We start from the raw sequence: 27,945 nt of genomic DNA, 5'->3' as shown, positions 1-27,945 counted from the left end.
ATGGCATTGCATCTCACTGAGACTGCTGAGAAAGCAGAGATGGAGTTGACATCCTTGACTGAAGCTAACATTAGGTGAGCTGTTGTAGTTGCTCATACAGTCAAAGGTGCATGCAACAGGTTTTTTTGCTATTGGCAAGCTCACTCAGTGACTTCCTTCTCTCTTTTCTACTGCATGCTTTCGTGAAATCTTACTGTTGTTTGTTTTGCAGTTTGTGTTTCATTACTGCAGTGGCTGATGGTCCCAAGCACATTGACACCAGTCGTACAAGGGCTAACTTCGAGGAGTTTTGCTCAGACCTTCTTGACCGATAGGTAATCTCCTTTATTCATCACCAGCTGTATTCTGACACATCGGGTTTCGAAGCGAGAACTCTAACTTCTATCTTGTCTTGGAAACAACTATCTTAGACTGAAAGTTCCAGTTGAGAACTCCTTGAGAGATGCAAAGCTCAGTTTCAAGTACTTGGATGAGGTGATCCTTGTTGGTGGATCCACACGTATCCCAGCTGTTCAGGAGCATGTTAAATCATCAACTGGTAAAGACCCAAATGTTACGGTGAATCCTGATGAAGTTATTGCTCTTGGTGCTGCAGATCAGGTTAATTTCAAATTTTTCCTTATCGTAGTTCATATATACTCATGCGAGTAACAATGTAAATCCACAATGAATACTGGGTTACTTAATCTTCTCTTGATATTTTGAATCACATGCTGGTGTTTTGTCTGAGAATGTTAGTAACATTTTTGTCCTGGATGTCTCACCATTGTCTCTTGGGCTGGAAACACTCGGTGGTGTGATGACCATTATCATCCCAAGTAATACCACACTGCTTACTTCAAATTCTGAGGTGTTCTCTACAGCCGCAGATGGACAGACAAGTGTTGAGATAAATGTACTACAGAGTGAAAGAGAGGATGTGATAGGCAATTAGTCACTCGGAAGCTTCCATCTAGATGGTATTCCTCCATCCACGTGGTGTCCCTCAGATTAAAGTCAACTTTGACATTGATGCAAATGGTATTCTGGCTGTTGCCGCTATTGGCAAGGGTACTGGAAAGAAGCCGGAAATTACGATTACTGGTGCTAGTACACTACCTGGTGATGAGGTATGTTCCCATAGCACTATTTCTTCTGTAGCTTTTACTTTTTCAATAGCTACATTGGCGAATCTCAAATTCCAAGTACACTATGAAGTTTACAATGTGAGCTTTTTGTTTGAGGAATGCCAAACTGTCTCTACGATTGTCACTTGTCAGCATCGATCTCCGTTTTCTATGGGCCTCTTTATTTTTTATTTTTTTGCATTCATGACTAGTTTATTTACTGGGCATGTCAACTGTCTGAGACAATCTTGTTTACGCTTGAAATTTGTATACATGTATGATAGTATAGCTCAAGCCAGACATCAGAAAAGTGAAAAATACAAACGATATCACATCTGACTCAAGGCAGAGTCAGATTCAAATCGCCAGTAAGGTCCAAACAAACAAGGCGTCTTGCCAAATGGGGACCCTGGAAATCTCCATTACTGTCCACTTGACTGACCTTTACATTTATTGGTTTCCACAGGACCACAGCCCCCAAAATGCCTCTTCTTTTGGCTTCCACAGAAAAAAGACGATGAACAAACATTCATTAGATTACACCCTTATCGTCAATGAAGATTTTCTTCTTCTTCAACTTTAATTCAATCTCTGTTCATCACATTTACTCAATTAACCAATACCCATTTTGAAGAAAACTTTGATTAGCCTTTCCAAAGGTTTTTTTTTCTCTTCAAATTAGGTTTTCCTTTGAGTTACTTTGATGAGCAGAGACTGACTTTCACAATTCTATAGAAATTCATAATGGAATCGAAAACAAAGACTGGACTACAGCAGCTTCAAGCTACACGAGTGAAAAGAAAGCTACACGAGTGAAAATGAAATCTACAATACGAGTGACTGAAATTGGCAGTTGTTGTTTCTATTTTGAGGTTAGTGTTCAACTGATTCAGTTCTAGATTTTGGTCATAACATGATTGCTCTTAGTTTTGGTTTTGTTAGTTGAAATGTTTTTCTAGATACAAATGGTTTTGATCTGATATGTATTTGTGCTAAATAGATGGAAATTTAGTGAAACGATTATGGTTTCTATTTTATAGGTGTCGAACCAATATAGCTAGGTTATGTGATTAATTAGATACAGAATGAACTTGGGTTTTACAAGATGAAAAGTTGGGCTGATTACTTAGAGTTAGAACATCTTGTTCGGTATCTTGTAATACTAATTCAATTGAAACTAGAAAGGTCAAGCAATCTGTGTCAGATTGGGTTAATGATTTGGAAAATTCATTTCTGGATATGTAACGACATACAAGAGCGATACAAAAGAGAATAAATTCAGTGGCTTGTAATAGAAAAAGTGAAAGTAGTAATTGGAGACCTTAGGATGTAGATTGACTTTAATAATTTATTAAGGGGAACATCGGTAGTCACTTGTATAACTTTTCATTTTACTGGAGTTTGATAGCGTAACAGGCTACCAGCCGAGTCTTGCAGCGTTCATGTACATACTGACATCTGACAATGATATGGCATTTAAATATGGCGTATCTATGAGCGTCGCTCGATCTATGAACGGAGTTCATAATGTGCTGACCGTTTCTTGTTTTTCATGTATCAAAATTCATTTGCTGTGTGAAAGTATCTTATTATTCTTATGTATTTTTGAGCCTATCTAGAATGCTTTACAGCCTTCAGATGCCAAATGCTGACTTAGTAACATAAAAACCCGTATTTAATTTGCTCCCTTAGAGGAACTTCTGTCTACATCACTAGTTCCTATCAAAATCAAGCCACTTGAATATCTTTATCTTGCATTCCTCTAGCTGTCTCTGAAAACCAGCTCAAAATGTCATTTAAATAGTAGCTACGGCATGCCAACAAAACATATATATGTTGTTCCATTGTCCCTACATATTCTTCTCATTCACAGACAATTCCATCTGAACAGGTTCGCATTATTCTTCAGATTTTCAATTACATCTTCAGTATCCCTCTTATTTGTCAAGTTCAAACTATACACCATTAACCCTTCGACCTCTTTCGCAACCTTTGTTGTTCTTCATTTTCCCTTCATCTGTGGTTTGTCTCTTGATGGTGGAATCTTACATTCTTTCTCCAAAACCTAGGTTTCTTCTTCTTCTCCTCCTCCTCCTCCTCCTCCTCCTCCTCTGTATCAAATTTGCAGTTGGCATATATCGAAGAAGAGGTTTATTTGTAGGAAATGTTTGAGAATGAAGAAGAATCTAAACAAGTTTCTTACACAGTTATTACAGGAGAATGGAAATGTTAAACTTGATTGTCCTGCTTCGGGTAAACTGTTTTCTGCTGAAAAGAATTGCTCGCTTAACCCTTTTCTTTTTGTGGTGGGGTGGTGGGTATGATTTGTGAATTTGGGTCATTTATAAATTAGGGTTTCTGATGAAACCAAATTAGTTAGTATGTTCTTATCTTTGCTGTGAATCTGGTATTTGCTTATTGCTATTGCCCTTTTAAGTATAGTTGCTTTTGCTGATGATTGAGATATGTTTGGGTGAGGTGAATTGGCATGGATAATGTACTCAAAGACTAATCGTTTTTTGTGCTTACCACTATTTAGGAGACGTCATAGTGTTTTCTAGTTTTAAAACATGTAGGCAGATGAACCGGTAAAGAGTGAAAGTTTGGTTTATTGAAATTTTCCTGCTCGGTGTTTTGAGAATTAATGGGTTTGCATTTACCTGTACTTATGTTTCAATGTTATGTTTGAATTGTAGCTTAATGTTCTTTTCTTTTTGGTTTTGTATTTTAATGAAAAGTGCCGACTCTTTCTGCTTACAGGTCTTGAGAAAACTTGTGGATGATGCATCTAAGTTTTTGAATGACAAAGTCACAAAAGCTGTTGTTTACAGTACTTGCCTACTTCAATGACTCTCAAAGGACAGCAGCAAAGGATTCTGGATGAATTGCTGGATTAGAGGTTCTTCATATCATAAGTGAGCCAACTGCTGCTTCATTGGCCTATGGGTTTGAGAAGGAAACAATGAAACAGTCCTAGTGTTTGATCTTGGTGGTGGTACCTTTGATGTTTCAGGTACCTCACTACTTGATTTTGAAGTGTGTATTGAGTTCACTGAGTGCTTGTCTTTTCTTACCAAATATTGTTTTCGAAATTAGATGTAGTCTTTTCAGGTTTTTAGTTTCAGTTATCTGTGGTTTAAGTGTATGGATGCTTTTGAGAAGTTGCTGAATGTTCAAAGGCTTGAGAGTCTGGACTACAATTTTTTCTTGAGCATCAGTGTTAAACAAGTTTGTATCTAATATGCCTATCCGCCTCTGTTACAGTTCTCAAAGTTGGTAATGGAGTATTTGAGGTGTTATCTACCTCTGCAGATACTCATTTGGGAGGGAACGACTTCGTCAAGGTTGGTGCAAGCTTTCATTTGTGATGTATGTGTAAAATTATTATTCTGGTCGCGGTTGCTGAGTGTATGAATTTCCAATGAACAGATAATTGTTGATTGGCTTGCCAGCTTTCAGAGAGGCGAAGAAATTGATCTTTTGAAGGATAAACAAGCTCTTCAGTGTCTCACTATGACTGCTGAGAAAGCAAAGATGGAGTTGTCATCCTTGACTCAAGGCTCCCAAGCTAACATTAGGTGAGTTGTTGTCCTTGCTCATTCAGTCAAAGGTGTATGCAAGTATGCAACAGTTCATTTTTCTATTGGCAAGGTCACACAGAGACATGCTTCTCTCTTTTCTACTGAATGCGTTCGTGAAAGCTTACTGTTGTGTATCTGGTCTGTTTTGCAGTTTGCCTTTCATTATTGCAACGGCTGATGATCCCAAGCACATAGAGACTACTCTTACAAGGGCTAGCTTCGAGGAGTTGTGCTCAGATCTTCTTTGACAGGTATGTGATCTCCTTTATCCATCACCAGCAGTATTTTGACACATCTGGTATCGGGACTTTTGTAGTAGTGTGGTATATTGCGAGTGCTCTAATTCCTGTCTTCTCCTTGAAACAATTTTCTTAGGCTGAAAGTTCCAGTTCAGGAAAAGAAGTTTGGGGGTGTAGTGGATAAAAAGATAGATATATAGTTCGAAAATTTAGCTAAACAAATAATGGATACGGCCACTAGGCAAGTTCAGGCCACTGCAACCAAAGTGTGAGCCCCGGAACCAGGTATTATTATTATTTTATTTTTTTGACATCTATCTCTAGAATCAAATATAAAGATATGTTCTTTGCATTGCCCTTAGTGTGAGAAAATGGTTGATTTTAGTTTTAATAATGGCTTTCCAAAAACAATATTCTAAGTGTGAAGAAATGTGTCTGACTTAAGTCCTGATTTGTTACATTAAGGGTTTACTTAAAAAGTTGATATTTCGGTATAAGCGAACTGTTACAACAAGGTTTTCTAGTAATGGATGATTAAGAACTTCACCTAGATAACAGTACAAATTGTTGCAACCAAAATGTACTCTATTCCGGAGGGCCCTATCGGACAATGTTGCATCAGAGTTCTGTAGTATTTTGGATGCACTTGGATTTCTAACTAATTTGTTTGCTTTGATTGCCTCCAGTTGGCACTTTTTTGTTTGTTTGTATCTTCTTGAAATTGTTCTGTTAACATATATTAATATTACATCATGAACATGGACTTGCATAATAACATGGACTTGCCATAGCTTTAAATTACCTAATGGATGATACTGCCTAGAATTGCGATGCTGAGAAGAAGCAAGTGACCTTAGGAGATCAAATTTCAGCTGAAAAAGCTCAAGGACAGTTCTTGTGGTGCTGATGATAAACTGGATGAATTATTGCTTAGTTTGCGTCTGCACCGATATAGACAGTTTGAAGTATTTTTTATTTCGCCTCATCCTTCGATTTCGTTTCAAGCTGAGCCAAATTTCCATCAGTAATATAGTCAACTGATTGCCATGATGACATCTCCTCTCATTAGTAAGTCTTGTTGTTCTCATTTTCATTAATTTTGTTTTAATTTTAGGTGTTTTCTTGATTCTTGTGTATATCTTCCGCCCTTTGAGTTTTGTTTGACCTACTGCACAGAGTACGCAAATGTGCTAAGAAATTTAATGGACACAATGTACACTTAGGAACTTCTTGATAATATGGAAAATTGTTGAAAAATAAATAATCTGGAAAACAGAACAGAGGGATGTTGTATGTCTTCCTGTTACGAATAATTGGATTAGAAGATAGCGATCAATAGGAGGCTTCTCATTGTTCTTATCTTACGATCTGGTATCCTTATCCTGATAATATACAATCACCTAGGCTAGACATTCTAACTTCAACTTATTTCCTGCTGAAATGATTAGTTTCTCTTATGTTTGGATTATAAGATAAGATTACATTCTTGGAAGGCTTTTGACTATGATCCGTCTTCCCTTACAGAAGTAATCAAAGTTCTGCTGTCGTATGAAGGGAACAACCTTTGCCATTTTGACCCCTTGAACTGCAACCTCAAAATTTTTTTGTGGATGATCATGCTGTAAGCTTCCAAGATTTTCACTACATATGAAAAGCGATGTTTCAGGTACTACTACTTGAATTTTGAAGTATATATGTGCTATTCTTAGTGTCATATGAAGCATGTATTTTCTTACCAGATATTGTTTTAGATGTAGTCTTTTCAGGCTTTTTGAAGATGCCTAATTCAGAAACAGGCTAGTTATTAGATGTTAAAATGGAGACTTTGATGATTATTTGCTTCAGTTATATGTCATATGTGGTTTTAGTGTATGGAAGATTTTGAGATGTTGCTGATTGTTCAAACGCTTGGGACCCAGAACTTCAATTTTTTATTGAGCATCAGTGTGAAACAAGTTTATATCTAATACGCCTCTCTGCCTCTGTTACAGTTCTCGAAGTTGGTGATGAGTATTCGAGGTACTATCTACCTTTGGAGATACTCATTTAGGAGGGGATGACTTCGACAAGGTTGGTTCAAGCTTTCATTTGTAATGTATATGTCAAATTATTGTTCTAGTTCCGGTTGCTGAGCATATGAATTTCCAATGGACAGAGAATTTTTGATTGGCTTGTTGCCAGCTTTAAGAGAGATGTAGGAGTTGCTCTTTTGAAGGATACACAATCTCTTCAGCGTCTGACTGAGACTGCTGAGAAAACAAAGATGGAGTTATCGTCCTTGACTCAAGCTAACATTAGGTGAGTTGTTGTCCTTGCTTATTCAGTAAAAGGTGTATGCAACAGTTCATTTTGCTATTGGCAAGGTCAGACAGAGACATGCTTCTCTCTTTTCTACTGCATGCTTTTGTCAAAGCTTACTGTTGTGTATCTGGTCTGTTTTGCAGTTTGCCTTTCATTACTGCAACAGCTGATGATCCCAAGCACATAGCGACTCTTACAAGGGCTAGTTTCGAGGAGTTGTGCTCAGATCTTCTTGATCCAGTAGGTGATTTCCTTTATTCATCACCAGCAGTAATTTGACTAATCTGGTTTCGAGATTTTTGTGGCAGTACATTGAGAGCATTCCAACTCTTGTCTTTTTGTGGAAACAACTTTCTTAGTATGCAACTTTCTTAGTTGAGAACTCTTGAGAGATGCAAAGCTTGGTTTCAAGGACTTGGATGAGGTGATTCTTGTTAGTGGATCCATATGTATCCCAGCTTTTCAGCAGTTTAGGAGCTTGTTAAATCATTGACTGGTAAAGACCCAAATGTTACAGTGAATCCTGATGAAGTTGCTGCTCATGGTGCTGCAATTCAGGTTAGTTTCAGCCTTTTCCTTAAGGCTTATCGTAGTTCGTATATACTCATGCGAGTGACAATGTAAATCCACAATGAATACTGGGTTGAATCGTTTCTTGATTTTATGAATCACAGATGGTCTTTTGTCTGGGGATGTAAGTAACCTTGTTCTCCCGGATGTCTCAGGATTGTCTCTTGGGCTGGAAACACTCGGAGGTGTGATCACCAGTATCGTCCCAAGGAATGCCACATTGCCCACTTGAAAATCTGAGGTGTTCTCTACAGCCACAGATGGACAGACAATTGTTGAGATAGATGTACTACAGGTTGAAAAAGAGTTTGTGAGAGACAATGAGTCACCCGGAAGCTTCTGTCTAGATGGTAGTCATCCAGCCCCACGTGGTGTCCCTCAAATTTGACATTGTTGCAGATGGACATTTGTTGATGGTGGTTTTTAGTTCAGGACTAAATTTGTAAAATCCTGTATTTAATGTGCCGTCACTCTGTAAGGAAACAGAGCCATGTAAAAGTGATGAGTGTTTAACCTCTTCACTGGCGCATTTATTGTGCAACTCAATATTTCCTCATGAAATTTATCCAGAATGGTGCATGTAGCAACAATCCTAGATATTCTGTAAATTTTGGCACCTTGCCTGTATTACTCAATTAATATAAGTTTCTTTGAATGCTTTCTTTGCTATGTTCTCCGGCGGAACCCTTAATGTTGATATGGCATGACAATTTGTGTTCACTCGCAGCAGAGTAGCACGAATTTCCAAGTATCAAGGTTAAGGTCCTTGCATAAAGTATTTAATCAGAAAGCATATTGGACCTTAAAGAACTCTGTGTCAACGCATAGAATTTAATCAATTTTGTGATAATTCACAAGATTCAGATATTATCCTGACTAATTTGCAAAAATTAGGGTTTTGCGCCCTGCGCAGTATATTAGACCTTGTCTGTCGAAATTAAGCCTAGGCGGACTAGGTAATTAATCCGCCATGGATTAGTAGGTACAAAATCCTACCTAAAATCAGATAACAAGGAATAAAAGGAGCCGCGGAATATGAGCATCAACAAAGGAAGGTGTGGCCATGCAATAGGCCAGCCGGCGCCACTTGTAAGTGGCCACACCCCATGTTGCTCAACCGGCCCCTATTTCCTGTCGACCAATCAGGTCGCCTTAAACCCGCCACACGCACATGAGTTGTGGTTGGGCCCATACTTGCTGGCCCTATTTTGCTATCGACCAATCAGGTCGCTTTAAACCCGCAGCACGCACACCAGAAGTGTGGCCACGCCCATGCTTGGATAGACCCCTCTTTTTCGACCGATCAGGTCGCTTTAAACCTGCCACAGTATTAAAAGAGGCAAAGTTGCGCCAGACGGTCACGATGCCAAATTGGCTTCCCAAAAGCAGCACCAACATGCTACTTGGCATGCCAAACATGCCAAACGTGCCATTCCGCTTCGGCGTATTAGTGCCATGCCAAACATGCCATGCCACGCCAATACACTAATTGGCTTGCCAAACATGCCAAACGTGCCACTTTTCCGTAGTAGCATGACGAACATGTCAAACAAGCCACTTTGCCGCAGTAGCATGCCAATCGTGTCAACATGCCATAAATAACGCGCCAACTGCTAGTCCACTGCTTGTTCGTGGCCAAACGCCATAACATATTCCAATTAGGGTATTATAAACGGCTCTGCCTTAGTGACATTAGTCGAAACCCTAATTTCCATTCGTGGCCCAATTACGCTACTTTGACCCTACAACATGCCACGAGCCATGTGGGACCTGCCAAACCCTAAAAATGGCGCCATTCTATAATCACCCGTGGGCATCCTTGCACCTTGTGGTTATTCCCATATTATGGCCTGCCATAGTTCCTTTGATGTGTCCATGGCACCGATTACATAAAGCGTCACCGTGCCGCGGCCATGCCGTACGCTAATTAGGGTTTCGATATGCCAAACCCTAATTTAGCTAATGTTGCCACGCCAACTAAGTAAAGTAATTCTCCTAAGGCCTTAAGTTTGATATAGCAACATGGCCGATGTTTCCAGAGCCATATTTGGGTCTAACACCAATTTGCCAAAACAGCTTCCATGGCTACGCCAGGCGCCACTATGCCACTGGCATGCCTCTACATGCCACTGGCATGTGCCAATGACGCCACTGTGCTGTCGTCAGGCGCAACAGAATGCAACCATAATTGATAGCCATCCTTTCTCATGGGTTACAATCTCAGCCGTCCGAATTCGCCACAGAATTGACAGGTCAGTGGCAAGTTTTGGACGAACAACTAAGATAAGCCAAATAGCATCACGTGTTATTCTACTGTGGCAAGGCTCCTGATTTTGACTTGCCACACATAGCAACCTGCTACATGTTTTCCATGAAAACACTCGAGACATCAAACATGTCACAAACTTGGGGATGCTCATCAGGGTATTGGTCTGACGGTTTACAGCGTGCGGCGTGCAACACGCCCATTATAAGAAAGTGTCCGAAAGCAGGCAATTAGTGGCGGTAAGAAGTAGTTGGTGTAAACTGACCAGTTAGTGGCGGTAAGAAGTAGTTGGTGGGAACGTGGTTTCCGGCATTTACACATAATCCCACTTCTCTATTACTCAATCACTCCCACTTTCTACGAGATCAGGGTGCGCTCAATATGACTTGTACAAATAAGTTTTACCTATTTTCGACCAAACAACAAGTTTTGGTTAGAGCAACACAGTATCCAGAAAAATACCAAAGAACTGACAACTTTCATTCCGCAAGCCAGTTCCAAATTCTGATACAAATCATAAAATAGCCACACCTTCAGAATTAACCATTCTGGTCTCAAGACCTTCTTCGCTTCCGTCCCTAAGACCAATCCTTCTCCTTCACTTTGTGACCGAAGCAAGACTGGAACGACCATTTCTTGGTTTAGGCCAGGATTGTACAGATTGATCTCTCGAATCTAAAGTACTCCTGTGCAGTGCATTTGTTTTAGGTATAGATTTGTTTCACATCCACACACCCAAATTTATCAAAACCAGCAGAAACAATTTTTACCCATAAACAAATGGCGACCACAGTGGGAGATTAATCTCTCGGTTGCAATATCAAATTCAATTATCAATTTCATTTCCATCCCAATTGGTCTTAGGCTTAATCCAATCATTAAGTAAAACTCATTTCAATCGAAGATTCCAATTTCCCAGATGTATTGGTCATTCGGACTTTTCAAAAGCAATGAACAGCCAGGAGCCAACCACCACGGAAGGCGTGATAAGAATGCTAGAAGATATGACGGAAAAATGAAACGTTTTGTATCCGGAAGAGTATGATAAGTCGATTGTGGAAACAATCAGTGGGTACCTGTCAGAAGGATCTCACCAATTTCAAGGATAATACGAAGGACGTTCAATCTTTGGCTAAGGCTCATACTCCTACCAATGAAGACGCAGACAAATCACATAGCCATGTCATACAAGAGCAGAAGAGCATCCAATTGAATTCTGCCGATGACAGGGAGCTAAGACAGTTTCACAAGACCAAGGAAGGAGACTTGCCAGGTGTGCCACAGCGTTTACAGGACAAGGGTAAAGATCCAGCATATGAGCTTTGTTGGAAAAAATTTATCTCAAAACTCTCGCGGAGGTTCAAAGAGTCGTCCCACGACAGCTTTACTTACGAGAGAGGCGCCGGAAGAAGGGGAAATCTGCCAAGACGCTTATGGGAACGAGCAATATCCAGCCTAGCAATCTCATTTCGCCGCCACTGACACATGCCCCTCAAGATAAATTACCCTTCAACAATATGGTGGAGGTAAACGGTACGCTCATGAATCCATGATCGCTCAAGCATCAATTTCTCCCTCGAAAAGAGCTTTATACCAAAACCCACCAGAACTCCCACCACAGCCGCCGATGCAAGAAAATCCGGACCAGAATATCCACGCTTCCCGTTGCCTGTCAACAGAGTCTTGGAGTTACTGCAAATTTGGGTGCAAGAGGGGTGGTCCAACTACCATCGGTATGGCGCTCACCAACTAATCAAGAGATGCTGGATTCAAGATATTGCCATTATCACAGATTTATCCATCATCCTACCAGTGAATGCAATGCTCTAAAACGCATCATCCAAAGAAAGATAGATTCAGGGGAATTGCGCCTGGGGACTAGAGACTCTTCGCCTCGCCACAGGTCGACGTAAGTGTGTTGCACATAAATTAAAGGACGACTGGGGACCTCTCGCGACCAGGATGGAATCACACAATAAAACTCGGATTTTCTCTTGAAGATTCGGTTTGTTGAAAGACCCTTAAGCGGGTAAGTTTTTTTTGTGCAACTCACATTTTGAATGTGCTGAAACCTGACGCGGGCGTCAGTTTCATGTTGACTACAAAAGCCAATAACCAAATTTTTCTAAAATTTCATACCATTCCAGAAATAAACCAATTCAGAAAATCTTATAAAACAACCGTCTATCAATCCAAAAACCAGAAAATCAAACCATAAAACAGGCGTCTATTGCCTTTCGAGAAAAAAAAAACCTAAAAAAGAGGAGGTTCAGAAAAGTAAAAGTATTCAAGGGAAATTGTCCAACAACAACCCATTCTTCTTGGAGAAAGTGAAAAAGCGGGGGTCTAACAACACCACCCAATAATTCGATTAGCAATCTGTATGGACAAACTCCAATATACTTTTTATGAGAATCAACTAGACAGTCAGACTCAACCAATAAAAAGATATATCAAAGAGTTTATATCTCAATCTCTCGATTTGATCTTTACTCAAGCAAATAGAAATCTGCGAGTCTTTATCAAAGAGAGATAACTTGGACGGTACCAAAGACCAATGTCCCAAGGATCAATCAATATCAATCAACAACCAAAGGTTGGATTTCCAATTGATGATCTTAGCACACAACCTGTATTATTTCAATTATCTAAAGTATAATGCGGAAAAGAAATAACACAGACACCAGAAGTTTTGTAAACAAGGAAACCGCAAATGCAGAAAAATCTCGGGACCTAGTCCAGATTGAATACACACTGTATTAAGCCTCTACAAACACTAGCCTACTCCAAGCTAACTTCGGACTGGACTATAGTTGAACCCCAATCAGTCTCCCACCGATCCAAGGTACAGTTGTACTCCTACGCCTATGATCCCAGCAGGGCACTTCACACTTGATTCCCTTAGCTGATCTCACCCACAACTAAGAGTTTCTGCAACCCAAAATCGCAGACTTGATAATAAACAAATCTGTCTCACACAGAAAAGTATATCAAAGGATAAATCTGTCTCCCACAGAAAAACCCTAGGTTTTTTTCCGTCTTAAGATATAAAATCAAGGTGAACAGGAACCAATTGATAATCCGGTCTTATATTCCCGAAGAACATCCTATATTAATCAATAACCCTCAACGATGTTTCTTGACTACACAAGCAGATGTTGAGGAATCATAAACAGTGAGACGATGATAATTGTGACTTACTTATCTTGCCTATCGGAGAACTCTCACTATCTCAAGCCAATCAAAGATTGTACTCGTACGATAGAAGATGCAAGATTAGATCACACAACTACGATAAAAGTAGTATCGGTCTGGCTTCACAATCCAAATGAAGTTTTTAAGTCGTTAACTTGGTTTTAGAGAAGAAAACCAAAGGTTAAAGGAGAATCGACTCTAGCGAGCGCACTAGTATCACACAGACGTGTGAGGATTAGTTTTGCACAATGCTAGATGTCTCCTTTATATAGCCTTCAAATCAGGGTTTTGCCTTAGATACAAAGCAATCCATATTTACCGTTAGATGAAAACCTGATTTAGATTCAAGTTAATATTTCTCAACCGTTAGATCGAAAACTTAGCTTGTCACACACACTTGGGTAGACGTTTACTGGGTTTGTGAAAACCATGCCCAAACGTGTACGTGTATGCTGGTTGAACATAGTAACCCAAAAGGTTAACCATATGAGAAATTCATATTAACCTAGTTCTTCTTCACCATAACTAGTTCAATTGACTCAAATGAACTAGTTAGAGAGTTTTTCAATTGCTATGAGATCTTATGTAACTACACAAGACACAATTAAAACAAAAATGATTCGATTCGATGAATCGGCTCATGAACTTTATAGCCACGGTTTGCATAAAACATTCCTTAGTAATTTAAGTTTCATGTTCAGAGCACATCTTTAGATCATAACCACTTAAGATCACAAACAAGTTCGCGGACTTAAGGCATCCGACAGAGTTTTCCAAACTCAGCAGAAAATCTCGGCAACGAGACTTCCGCCAGTTCGCGGACTAAACACGTAAACGAGTTTTTGGAAAATCCCAGGAGAAATTCTCGGTAAGAGAACTTCCGTCAGTTCGCAGACTGGGTTCGTGGACTTGTCAAAGCCAATTCCTCGGGTTTCTCTCAATCAACAAAGTTCGAAAACTTCGGATTAAGGAATACATGGTTATGTAATCTAAACTCTCATTTTAATCATTGAAACATTCTCAGAGGACGTTATATAGCCGTTATTCACAGACTGTTTCACGTCAGAGCAATTCTCAAAGTAATTGAAACTTTTCATGACTTTCGTCACTAGGTGAAGATAAACTTGATCAAAGCGAAACGCTTTACCGACACACGATTTCGAGAAAAAGATAAGTAGTGAATACTCAGATCGAAATGTCAAATGTGTATGATCCACTCTATATATCATACGACTTTTTGTCTCATAAGAAGTAGGAGATAGAATAGATAGACTTTTGAGTGATAGATAAGTTCAAGTCTCCACATACCTTTTTGTTGATGAAGTTCCACGGTTCCTTGTGTAGATCTTCGTTTTTTGTATGATGAATCGCCATGAAGTCCTTGAGCTCAATTTTCTATCCTAGTCCGAGACTTAGCTATAATAGACTAGAAATCAAGACTTATAGTTTTGATCACTAACATTGACAAACACTCTTGATATAGCAACGCATGCGAGGTCGACCGAGCTATGCTTTAACAATCTCCCCCTTTGTCAATTTTAGTGACAAAACTATTAATACATATGGAATACAAAAAAAGATAAACTTTAGTGGCTCATATTTCATAGTCTAATCTTCAACATTCCTTGAAATCTTCGTCCTTCCAAGTACTCCAATGATACCAAAGGTTGTAAGTTTAGCACCACCGTTGTTGAAGATCCGTAGCTATAACAATGAGAGAAATCGAGATTCTCGATCACTATTATACAGTGTCATAGTATCCTTATGTAACATCAAAGTCCAATTGCATCACGACTTTAACAACAATACTATGGTGATATATACCACTCCCCCTTAGTCAATACTCCATCTCGATCATGGAAACCGCTCCCCCTTACACAATGATCCGAAAACCATATGTATTTGTAGTGTGAACTACATTATTTCTCCCCCTTTTTGTCAATAAAATTGGCAAAGGTAAAAGAACGGGATCATAATGAGATTTCCACAAGAGACATTTCATAGACTAAAAGAAAAAATACATACCAACTTAATTTAGATGTAATCATAAAGCCGAAGCTAAATGCATTCATCAAGGAGTTTGAAGATACAAGATAACCCCTATAAAATTCCACAGCCGCACACCCCGCAAGATATTACCATTAAGCACAAGTTCAAACGAACTCTCCCCCATTTGATGTCATTCCCGAAAGAACAACAAGAGCGACCTTAATTGTGAAAGAAAAGAAAGATTTTTTAATTGGACACTAAAAACCATGGAAATGATTTTGTATATCCTGAACTCAATCAAATTAATCACAAGTAAACCAATGATTAATTTAATTGGAATACGCAACTAAATCAAACCACAAAAGTGATCAATTTAATTGATTATGCTCAACATAAGAAAACTCACAGAGCTACGACTAAGATAACCACACGGAGATGACTACCTTAATCGTTCAAATACTCAACATAAGGAAAACCTTACGAAATATATGACTACATCAACCAATAGAACATGATTAGTATAGTCGTTCATATACTCAACACAAGAACTTGTGGAATATATGAAAACCTCAACTAGATTAATTACAAGAGAACTTATAATTAATATAATTGGAATAGAAAACCAAACTAATCACTGAAGCAATCAATTTAATTGTCAAAAGATTTTGCTCGACAAAAGAAGACTTTCGGAGCAAATAACTAAATAACCAATCAAGATGATTAATTTAGTTCAAGTATGCTCAACATATAGCATCTCATGGAACAACCAACAAGGCCAATATTAATCGACATAGTTGTAAGTTTCTCAACATAAGATACACAATGAAGCCTTCACGGTAAAACATAACAAAATGGATCAATGAAGATCAATACCGTGGATAACATACAAGTATCTATTCTATTTTCCATCACTATTTGCATAACGACATAATAGACTTTATCCTTGTCAAACAAAAGATTTCATCATATTTTCCATCAAATAAATGACTGCATATGCATAACTTTTGTAATTGTCAAAAGTCCATTCGCCCTTTTATCAATACGAATATCAATTTATGAACGACTTTACTTTTGACAAAATATGAGACCTTCAAGTTCACGGACGCAAACAATACATATCCCATAAAAAATATTATAATACTTCAAAACAGATTAATACTGTAATAATATCATCCTCCAAATATTTTTAGAATTTAAACAAATAAATCTAAAAACATGAAGATGAAATCGTTGGACATAGCTATGTGTAATCACAATAATGACTATTCCAAACTCTAGTAATCCTTCTCAAAAGCAAGAATAAATTCTCATAAGAAGTTTCCTAGGCATCATGACAAACTCATAATGCACATATAAGATGATTTGTCCTTAGAGGGTAGAATCAATCTTTTAGCCCGGATTTATACCAAGAATAGCTACCAAAGGCGTATAAAAAGATTTTATTAACAAAGAAGATCATACAAAGTCATTAACGACCATGCGCCGTAGTTCACATAAAATGATTGTGAACATTCAAGAATTCCATAGTAATGCGTACTACTTCCCATTCTTGAACTTCCTTCTTTGTGATTCGCCAAAAATATTCTTGTTAAAGCTACAAATGAGATTAGAAGAGTATTACTCCAAGAATCCAAGTGCCCAAGTCCAAGAGAATTGGAAAAAGTGCGATGAAGCGGAGCAAAACACTCAAAACAAAAGATGGGACAAATATCAATCTTAACTCATCCAAATTCAAGGTTTCTCAACTCCATTCTGAAGAGAATTCAAAGAAAGAGAATTCAAAAAGAAAGAGAATTCAAAAAGAATGAGGTCATTCCGAGTTCGGAAGAAGAAAATACGGCCAAAACAAGTTTACTGAATATCGACGTCTACAGGCAAGTATGCATACGGGTTCGCAAACGAATTTTCATTACTAAAAAAGTCTGCAAACTGGGTTTGCGAACTTAAACCCCTGTATTTTGGTTTTAAATGATGTTATGCATACTTGGTATGTGTACCATGAAGTCCAAACATTTAAGAACCTTAAACACAGATCAAGTTAGGTAGAAATGAACGATAATCAAGGTACATGGATCATTATAAGTACTCAAACAAGTAATAAAAACATAAAACTTGCTCAAGTTTATAGACATACCTTTTTAGAAAAGTCCAATAGAATTCTACATCCTTATCGAATATAATCTGTGCGCCCCAGTTGTTGTGCTTCCCTCACCATATACATAGCAAGGCATTTCTTGGTGAGAATGCAATTTCAACACAAACAAGTTGTGTTGAGGTGAACAATGTCTTGCTCACCATGGCACCAAGAAAGAGTTTCTTTCCAGCAACTCTTAAATCTTGTAGTGTTGATAAACACCCAAGGAACTGTTTTTATAAGTCTATCAAAGAACTTCAAGAGAACCCAAAAAGATTTGTGTTTCTGATTTCTTGTTTTCCAACTTATAAAAACAGTTTCTGCAGATAGTTTTTAGTAATGCGAAGGGAAACTCTTTTGATAAAAAGAGACTTCCTAAATTATTCATAAAAGAAGTCAATACTACTATCTTGATAGGAAGTATCAGGAATTGAGCAACGAATCAATTCATGCTTTGAGGTGATAGACTCAGATGACTGAGATTTAAACTCCTCTTGTAATTCGTTTAGTTTGTCACAACTAACTGGATTACGCAGAGGAGGAGAATTGATCCCATTGATTAGTAAATCAATGTCAACCTCAACATGAATATTATTGATCATAACTTGATTTAGCCTGTCAAGAGATTCTTGCTCTTTTTGGAGGTATAACTCAACATCAAGAGATAAGCTCTCAAGCTTCTTTTCAAGCCCTGAAAACACTTCAAGTGATTTTAAACCTGGTGGAGGTTTAGATATAATTTCTTATACAGATTTTATTAAATCAGTCATGGAAGAGAATTCTGAAATACCTGGATCTGGTGGTGCATTTATTGAGATATCACTACTGTCCATAGAGTCAGATTGCTACAAACACAGACTTGTAAGGTTTTAAATGTGTTTGCCTGCTCTGATACCATTTGAAAAAGCGGGGGTCTAACAACAACACCCAATAATTCGATTAGCAATCTGTATGGACAAACTCCAATAAAATTTTTATGAGAATCAATTCGACAGTCAGACTCAACCAATAAAAAGATATATCAAAGAGTTTATAACTAAATCTCTCGATTTGATCTTTACTCAAGCAAATAGAAATCTGTGAGTCTTTATCAAAGAGAGATAACTTGGACGGTACCAAAGACCAATGTCCAAGGATCAATCAATATCAATCCACAACTAAAGATTGGATTTCCAATTGATGATCTTAACACACAACCTGTATTATTTCAATTATATAAAATATAACGCGGAAAAGAAATAACACATACACCAGAAGTTTTGTTAACGAGGAAACTGCAAATGCAGAAAAACCCCGGGACCTAGTCCAGATTGAATACACACTGTATTAAGCCGCTACAGACACTAGCCTACTCCAAGCTAAATTCGAACTGGAATATAATTGAACCCCAATCAGTCTTCCACCGATCCAAGTACAGTTGTACTCCTACGCCTCTGATCCCAACAGGACACTGCGCACTTGATTCCCTTAGCTGATCTCATCCACAACTAAGAGTTGCTGCAACCCAAAATCGCAGACTTGATAATAAACAAATCTGTCTCAAACAGAAAAGTCTATCAAAGGATAAATCTGTCTTCCACAGAAAAACCCCTAGGTTTTGTTCCGTCTTAAGATATAAAATCAAAGTGAACATGAACCAATTGATAATCCGGTCTTATATTCCCGAAGAACAACCTAGATTAATCAATCACCTCTGAACGATCTTTCTTGACTACACAAGCAGATGTTGAGAATCACAAACAGTGAGACGAAGATGTTTGTGACTTCTTTATCTTGCCTATCGGAGAACTCTCACGACCTCAAGCCAATCAAAGATTGTACTCGGACGATAGAAGATGCATTATCAGATCACACAACTACGATACAAGTAGTATCGGTCTGGCTTCACAATCCTAATGAAGTCTTTAAGTCGTTAACCTGGTTTTAGAGAAGAAAACCAAAGGTTAAAGGATAATCGTCTCTAGCGAGCGCACTAGTATCACACAAACGTGTGGGGATTAGTTTTGCACAATGCTAGATGCCTCCTTTATATAGCCTTTAAATTAGGGTTTTGCCTTACTTACAAATCAATCCATATTCACCGTTAGATGAAAACCTGATTTAGATTTAACTTGGTTTTAGAGAAGAAAACCAAAGGTTAAAGGAGAATCGACTCTAGCGAGCGCACTAGTATCACACAGACGTGTGGGGATTAGTTTTTCACAATGCTAGATGTCTCCTTTATATAGCCTTCAAATCAGGGTTTTGCCTTAGATACAAAGCAATCCATATTCACCGTTAGATGAAAACCTGATTTAGATTCAAGTTAATATTTCTCAACCGTTAGATCGAAAACTTAGCTTGTCACACACACTTGGGTAGACGTTTACTGGGTTTGTGAATACCATGCCCAAACGTGTACGTGTATGTTGGTTCAACATAGTAACCCAAAAGGTTAACCATATGAGCAATTCATATTAACCTAGTTCTTCTTCACCATAACTAGTTCAATTGACTCAAATGAACTAGTTAGAGAGTTGTTCAATTGCTATGAGATCTTATGTAACTACACAAGACACAATTGAAACAAAGATGATTCGATTCGATGAATCGGCTCGTGAAATTTATAGCCACGGTTTGCATAAAGCATTCCTTAGTAATTTAAGTTTCATGTTTAGAGCACATCTTTAGATCATAACCACTTAAGCTCACAAACAAGTTCGCGGACTTAAGGCAACCGGAAGAGTTTTCCAAATATAGCAGAAAATCTCGCAAAGAGACATACGCCAGTTCGTGGACTAGGTTCGTGGACTGAGTTCGCGGACTAAACGCGCAAACAAGTTTTTGGAAAATCCCAGCAGAAATTCTCGGTAAGAGGACTTCCGTCAGTTCGTGGTCTGAGTTCGCGGACTGTCTTCGCGGACTTGGCAAAGCCAATTCCTCCGGTTTCTCTCAATCAACAAAGTTCGAAAACTTCGGATTAAGGAATACATGGTTATGTAATCTAACCTCTCATTCTAATCATTGAGACATTCTCAGAGGACGTTATATAGCTGTTATTCACAGACTGTTTCACGTCAGAGCAATTCTCAAAGTAGTTGAAACTTTTCATGACTTTCGTCACTAGGTGAAGATAAACTTGATCAAAGCGAAACGCTTTACCAACATACGATTTTGAGAAAAATATAAGTAGTGAATACTCAACTCGAAATGTCAAATGTGTATGATCCAGTCTATATAGCATACAACTTTTTGTCTCATAAGAAGTAGGAGATAGAATAGATAGCCTTTTGAGTGATAGATAAGTTCAAGTCTCCACATATCTTTTTTTTGATGAAGTTACATGGTTCCTTGTGTAGATCTTCGTCGTTGTATGATGAATCGCCATGAAGTCCTTGAGCTCAACTACACTTTTCTATCCTAGTCCGAGACTTAGCTATAATAGAATAGAAATCAAGACTCATAGTTTTGATCACTAACATTGACAAACATGTTTGATATAGCAACGCATGCGAGGTTGACCGAGCTATGCTCTAAAAGAGAGCATACTTCATGTTTTGAAGAGCATCCTGCTTCAACTTCAACTCCTGGGATAATCTCTCGATTTCCGCCTTCTGCTGGTTAATAAAATCCGCGGAAGGAACTCCAGCCATCTCAGTTTGCATCTTTTGGATTTTGGAAAATCCTTCACAGAACCAGGAGGCGTTAAACTCGAAGTTCACACATATGTCCCGAAGGAATTCCCAGCTTTTGATTACATCTCCAGAAACAATGTGTCCAGTCACACTGCACATGTCATGGATTGAAGATAAGGTTTCCTCCACACGCTTAACCAATGTAAAGAGACTATCAACCTTCCTGGTCGTGGAGATGTGCCCGTACTTTCTCCATATCTAAGTATATAGCTCCGCATACTTCACTGGCACGCTGAATCCTCCAATCAGCACATGAACCTCAAAAGGAGCCTCAAATGGAGGATCGAAAACGACACATGTAGCTGGATGTGCGACTAGCAAAGATTCTTTGGGAACAATCACGCCCGTCGTCACAACAACGTTTTTCTCCATTGGGGGCACAACAACATCTTCACGACGATCAATCTCCATCTCCAGATTGCCAGCGGGTACGGTTTCCATGATTGGAGACACAACTACATCTTCATTTCCGTGAATCTCCATCTCATAGTTATTTTCAAAAGCGGTTTCGTCCTGTAAATGTCACCAGTTGAATATTTATTCTGTATAAATAAATAGTCTAAGAGGAAAACGTGTGGGAAACTCACCGACTCATTTGCGGGCCCACTAGGACTGGAAGAAGACTCTTCGCTACGCTCTGAAGTACTTTTCCCGTCACCATAGGATCCTGAGCTTTCTTCTTCTTCGCTTTCCTCTTCACTGTCAAGAGGCTCAGTATCGCCAGATTTTTCTTCAGAAGGTGCCATTTTCTGGCCACGTGCAAGTATGGTGAAGGCGTTTATCTTGTTAAGACCCTGAGTCAAAAGGGGAAGAGATTTTCAGTGGCGATAATTCAGAATATTTAACAATTCGGCCAAATCAGGAAGAAGATCATACGTACTTGCATGTTGGAAGAACTAAAGGTCACGAGAGCCGTCGAATCCGATCGGAAGCCACCTGCAAGACTTTTTTTATCTTTGCTCCCTTTTCTGGGGACTGTTCCCATTCGAGCTAGGAGATTTCCGCTGGTGCTTTGCTAAAATCTTAGAGGAGGGCTTTCCGCGTGGATTTGTGACAACATCCTGCACGAATTGTTGGATAACGAGAAACTCATCCTGCCAAAAGACATTATATTTGGGAGTCGTCACTGGTCTTCGTTCTGAGAGCAAGAAAGGAAGGCTTTTATCTGGTGCGAAGACGCAGTTATCAAGAACGGCGGGTTGCAATTCAACTGGAGCTGTCAGTGGGCGGCGGAATGGGACTCCCTGATCAAATACCATATGTCGAGAATCCCTGTCAATGTTGTAAGGGACTACTTCACAAGACCCTATGAAAAAGATGGCACATACCCAGGTATGCAGCTTCGCAAGAACACAGTTTCTCCAATGCTCATATTCTCGTCAGCAGAATGCAATGTCACGTTCGGGGAGGAAGTAAAAGTGTCTCGTTAAACTATGGAGGCATGGACCGGAGCCCAGAGATGAAAGTTAACTGCATCCGCGTTGTCAAGAAAATCGATGATCTTTGAGCCAGGTCGTGGACGCCTCTCCAACCAACGGAGTATCCTAGAGCCGCCATATATATCAGGAAATGAGGTTTTCGGGTTAGGAGCGTAATTTTTGAAATGCTCCCACAACCATGCTTGGAGAAAGACAATATGGACGTACGAGTCTACTTTCATGTACCTATTAGAGATATACATGTCCGCTACTAGTTGATCTAGATGGGTGTACAAAGAGCCAAGGAACAGACTGCCGATGGGAATAACAACGCCTTTCGCTAGTTTGACAACAAATTTGATGAGATTATGCCTTATCTCCTTCTTGCCAAATCCATCATCAAAAATGTCTCTGGATAACCACAAAGCTAAAAATGCAGCAACATGGAGTGTATCATCCAACACCTGATCCGACTCCGGCTCATCAGGGAACCATTCAGACACCCACCAGTTATAGAAGCACTTTTCCTCATAATCCTTTCGAACATATCCTGTTTCTTTCATGACCAAAGTGGCATGTACTTCTTCTTCTTCCTCAGACAAGACGACGTCAAGTTTCCCAATTAGTGGAAGACTCAACAGAACATCTACGCTTTCCAAAGAAATGGCCATCTCACCCCATCTATATATAGCCGTGTGAGTTTCTGGACACCATCTGGAGATGAAAGTAATCAAGCCTGCAACATGTTTTCTGATTTGAAGTGTCGCAGATGCCATGGCAGCATTCACGATTTGCGCCCCAGTCAAATTAGCTCTTACATGGTCTCGACTTATCATGAATTTCATCCATTTATCAAAAGAGCGCAATGGACAATGAAATATTTTGAAGTCTATGGGAGAAGCCAAATACTCTTTCTTCTGAAGGCAAAACCTCAGTATACACCCTGGATAGACTAATTGGACTTCTCCCTCATTCTCTGAATCAGTCAGGAGGGTTTCCACGAATTTGGGATGGGTCTTTGTAACTGTGGCAGACTTTGTAAAGAACTCATCATCCGCGTTCGTCTTGGAGTTGTTAGCATTTCTCGATGCAGTAGCAGAACAACTTTCAGGTGACATCTTAACAAAAAATTCCTTATGCTGCTTTCACTTTCAAAGTAACTACTACGTAGCAAAAACAGAAAAGTTACTGCTTTGAAGAAAAACACGCGTGGAGATTTTCTCAAAATCTGGATACAATAATCAATAGTCAACAACAAATTTTATACGTGAAATTTTCCTTGGCCACATGTCATGGCATTCACGGCCGAAGGGAATAGGGACTGATGCTCACTCAAATGAGTACCTGCTACGGAAAATATGCTCTTGGAAAAACTATGCCTTGCCGCGGGAATGGTGCTCACGGCCAAAATCAAAGTTAAAGCTAGGTTTTGCGAGAGAAGGAATCAACGACGGCCACCTGCCCATACATGATTGCTTTGAATTGGCTTCGTTGCGATTAATGTTGTGGCTAACACTACTACAATACTACTAGAAAGGAGGAATTATTCATATTGGAGTGTTTTTACTAGTTCATGGAAGACATGCCTATGGCTAGGGTTTACACCAATACAAAAAAACAAACAAGAGGGAAGAGATGTTGGTATACATACCTGAAATATACTCGCATGCTTTTAATGCTGTCGTTCCTTCCACTGATCCACTCACGGATGATGCACTTTTGCTGCTAACACGAAGACACGGAACCAAAGCCAACGATACGAAAATAAAAATAAGGATGGGAAACGCATATACATGGCGCTTTTTGTAGTTTGAATAGAAGAAGGTTTCCTTTTTGGGCCCAACACGGAAGAAGGCAGCTCAGCCCGCGGGGCCAACGTTCCATGGCGCCAATTTCCACGGCTGAGCCAGCGCCACGCCAACGCCTTGGAATCGAGCCAGTACCATCATCACCGCTCCGTAGCCCAAGCCAGCAACGCCATCATTACCGCTCCGTGGTTAAAGCTGCAGCGTCATCATCACCGCTCCGTGGTTAAATTCGTAGCGCCAGCATCAATGGTCTAACATCCGAAGTTGCAGTATCAGCATCAGCACTCCGTGACCAAAGTTGCAGCGCCAACGCCGGCACCCTGTGGCCAAGCCGGAAGTACGCCAAAACGCTAACACAAGGATCATAGAATACTCATGTCTCCTGCAAAAGGTTAGTCGAATTTTCCTGGAAATCTCTTCATGTCTTGTCCTTTCGGTTTCACCCTTGTCTGTCACCATCTCATGCTTACCCCGCAACAATGCCACTGTTACGTGCTAAGCAGGTGACTTAATGTTGATGGTGGTTTTTATTTCAGGGATAAATTTGTAAAACCCTGCATTTAATGTGCCATCACTCTGCAAGGAAACATAGCCATGTAAAAATGATGAGTGTTTAACCTCTTCACTGGCGCATTTATTGAGAAACTCAATATTTCCTCATGAAATTTATCCAGAATGGTGCATGTAGAAACAATCCCAGATATTCTGTAAATTTTGGCACCTTGCCTGTATTACTCAGTTAATATAAGTTTCTTTGAATGCTTTCTGTGATATGTTCCCCGGCGGAACCCTTAATGTTGATATGGCATGACAATTTGTGTTCACTCGCAGCATAGTAGAACGAATTTCCAAGTATCAAGGTTAAGGTCCTTGCATAAAAGTATTTGATCGGAAAGCATACTGCTCTCTAGCAATGAACTTAAAGAGCTCTGCGTCAACACATAAAATTTAATCAATTTTGTGATAATTCACAAGATTCAGATATTTCCCTGACTAATTTGCAAATATTAGGGTTTTTCGCCCTGCGCAGTATATTAAACCTTGCCTGTCGAAATTAGGCTTAGGCGTACTAGGTAATTAATCCGCCATGGATTAGTAGGTGCAAAATCCTACCTAAAATCAGAAAACAAAGAATAAAAGGAGTCGCGGAATAGAAGATGCCAACCGGCGCCACTTGCAAGTGGCCACACCCCATGTTGCTAAACCGGCCCCTATTTCTTATCGACCAATCAGGTCGCCTTAAACCCGCCACACGCACATGAGTTGTGGCCGGGCCCATACTTGCTGGCCTTATTTCCTATCGACCAATCAGGTCGCTTTAAACCCGCGCACGCTTAACAAAAGTGTGGCCACTCCCATACTTGGACGACCCCCTCTTTTTCGACCAACCAGGTCGCTTTAAACCTGTCACAGTATTAAAAGAGGCAAAGTTGCGCCAGATGGTCACGATGCCAAATTGGCTTCCCAAAAGCCACGCCAACATGCTACTTGGCATGCCAAACGTGCCACTTTGCCGCAATAGCATGCCGAACATGCCAAACATGCCAAACGTGCCACTTTGCCGTAGTAGCATGCCAATCGTGTCAACATGCCATAAATAGCGCGCCAATGTGCTAATCCACTTCTTGTTCGTGGCAAAACGCCATAACATATTCCAATTAGGGTATTCTAAACGGCTCTGCCTTAGTGACATTAGTCGAAACCCTAATTTCCATTCGTGGCCCAATTACTCTACTTTGGCACTACAACATGCCACGAGCCATGTGGGACCTGCAAAACCCTAAAAATGGCGCCATTCCATAATCACCCGTGGCCTTCCTTGCTCCTTGTGGTTATTCCCATATTATGTCCTTCCATAGTTCCTTTGATGTGGCCATGGCACCGATTGCATAAAGTGTCACCGTGTCGCGGCCATGTTGTACGCTAATTAGGGTTTCGATATGCCAAACCCTAATTTAGCTAATGTTGCCACGCCAACTAAGTAAAGTAATTCTCCCAAGGCCTTAAGTTTGATATAGCAACATGGCCGATGTTTCCAGAGCCATATTTGGGTCTAACACCAATATGCCAAAACAGCTGCCATGGCTACGCCAGGCGCCACTATGCCACTGGCATGTGCCAATGACGCCACTGTGCTGTCGTCAGGCGCAACAGAATGCAGCCATAATTGATAGCCATCCTTTCTCATGGGTTACAATCTCAGCCGTCCGAATTCGCCACAGAATTGACAGGTCTGTGGCAAGTTTTGGACGACCAACTAAGATAAGCCAAATAACATCACGTGCTATTCTCCTATGGCAAGTCTCCTGACTTTGACTTTCCACACATAGCAACCTGCTACATGTTTTCCATGAAAACACTCGAGACATCAAACATGTCACAAACTGGGGGATGCTCATCAGGGTATTGGTCTGGCGGTTTACAGCGTGAGGTGTGCAACACGCCCATTATAAGAAAGTGTCTGAAAGAAGGGCAGTTAGTGGCGGTAAGAAGTAGTTGGTGTAAACTGACCAGTTTCCTCCATGGTGGGAACGTGGTATCTGGCATTTACACATAATCCCACTTCTTTATTACTCAATCACTCCCACTTTCTACGAGATCAGGGTGCGTTCAATATGACTTGTATAAATAGGTTTTACCTATTTTCGACCAAACAACAAGTTTTGGTTAGAGCAACATAGTATCCAGAAAAATACCCAAAGAACTGACAACTTTCATTCCTTAAGCCAGTTCCAAATTCTGATACAAGTCATAAAATAGCAACACCTTCAGAATTAACCATTCTGGTCTCAACACATTCTTCACTTCCGTCCCATAATTAACCATTCTAGTCTCCTTCACTTTGTGACCGAAGCAAGACTGGAACGACCATTTCTTGGTTTAGGCCAGGATTGTACAGATTGATCTCTCGAATCTAAAGTACTCCCGTGCAGTGCATTTGTGTTAGGTTTAGATTTGTTTCTCATCCACACACCCAAATTTACTAAAACCAGCAGAAACAGTTTTTACTCATAAACAACATTACGATTACTGGTGCCAGTACACCACCTGATGATGAGGTATGTTTCCGCAGCTATATTTTTTTTCCCCTGTAGCTTGTACTCTTTCAATTGCTACATTGGAAAATCTCAAATTCCAAGAAGACTATCCTTGCAATAAATGTATGGTTTAAATTTCTATATATGTATGATTGTATAGCTTAAGCCCGTTTATATGAAATCTTACACATGAAATTTGTATAAATGTATGATTATATAGATCAAGCCCGTTTGTATAAAATCTCGTGCAGGTCGAGAGAATGATGAAGGAAGCTTAGAGGTTTACAGGTGAGGACAAGGAAAAGAGAGACGCCATAGACACCAAAAACCAGACAGAGAAACAACTCAAGGAGTTGGGAGAAAAGGTTCCTGCTGAATTGGATGCAAAACGAGAGAATGATGAAGGAAGCTGAGAGGTTTGCAGGGGAGGACAAGGAAAAGAGAGACGCCATAGATGATGGACACATTTTTTTGTCCAATTTGTCTCGATTCTATATATTGATAGTGCTCATTTTTGTACTTATTATGGTGTTTTATGTGTGTGTAGGTATTTTTGTCCAATAAACATTTTTGGAAAAATCGGCTCGAAAAGTTGTCGAAAAGCGCACCCGGAGGACACTTGATAT

The 27,945-nt window shown here is 39.7% G+C and overlaps 1 pseudogene; it reads left to right on the top strand.

Annotated features, from left to right (window-relative positions):
- Window positions 1–27,732, top strand: LOC113352793 (annotated as a pseudogene).
- Window positions 27,733–27,945: the final 213 nt, after the last annotated feature.

The sequence above is a fragment of the Papaver somniferum genome, chromosome 2, assembly GCF_003573695.1.
Source record: "Papaver somniferum cultivar HN1 chromosome 2, ASM357369v1, whole genome shotgun sequence".
Lineage (NCBI taxonomy): Eukaryota > Viridiplantae > Streptophyta > Magnoliopsida > Ranunculales > Papaveraceae > Papaver > Papaver somniferum.
This window is presented reverse-complemented; position numbering and strand designations above follow the sequence as displayed.